Raw genomic sequence first — 1028 nt, forward strand, 5'->3', positions numbered from 1 at the left:
TAATTATGATCTGTTTCTGAAACCTCCATTGATATTGAAGAAGGCAACTAGAAGGGATAAATTAAGATGAGAATTGAGAGATCGAGTCTAGGCTTAATGAGAAGTTAGGGTTTAAAGCTGGAATTTCTCTGGATATTCAGTTTTCATTCTTTGAGTACGTACGTCCCTAATATTTATATCTTTTGCTTAAGGATGACATATGAGTGTGGCAGTCAATTTATGGGAGGCATGCAAGTAATTGAATATTAGAGTTACGTTGGGATTATTTTTATTATTTAATTTTATAGTTGGTATTTATCCCTCAGGATTATTTGGGGTATTAATTAGGTATGTTTATCTTATTTATTTTTAGATTTCTATTAATATTTTGTGATCGTAATATGAAAATTCTAGGAAGAGAGAGCTCATGATACGATATAAATGGATATTTAAGTTTCTAGTGTGGACAAAATTTCTGTGATTTATACGAAGATTTCATACTGTTAGTAGAAAAGAACTCGATTTCATACTGTTAGAAGAAAAGAACTCCCAGCAAAAAATAAAATAAAAAATAAAAAAATAAGAAATTAAATTTAAAGAGAAAAAAACAAAGAATTCAATAAATTGAATTCTAATTTTTTGTAAAAAAAAAAAAAACTAAGAAACTAAATGTAGAGAAAAAACTAAAATGTCATTAAAATAAATAATTTGTATTTTTTTGAATATAAAATCAAGATAGAATCAAGAAATCTATTATATTTTCCTGTCATGTAAAAGATAAAAATATTAAGAAGAGGAAAGAGAAGATGAAAAATGAATTGTATGGGTTAAGAAAAACCACATTTTATAGAGTAAAAACTAATTGTTTATAGCCGTGTAAAAATCCATTATATTATCGTTAGAAGTGGAAAAAAAATTTCAATTATATAACTCAATTGATGTAGAAAATTAACAGATGAGAATAATTATATATATGCAGAAATTTCTGCGATATAAATGGATATTTAAGTTTCTAGCGTGGACAAAATTTCTGCGATTTATACGAAGAT

This window comes from Morus notabilis, unplaced genomic scaffold (assembly GCF_000414095.1).
Source record: "Morus notabilis unplaced genomic scaffold, ASM41409v2 Scaffold1924, whole genome shotgun sequence".
Lineage (NCBI taxonomy): Eukaryota > Viridiplantae > Streptophyta > Magnoliopsida > Rosales > Moraceae > Morus > Morus notabilis.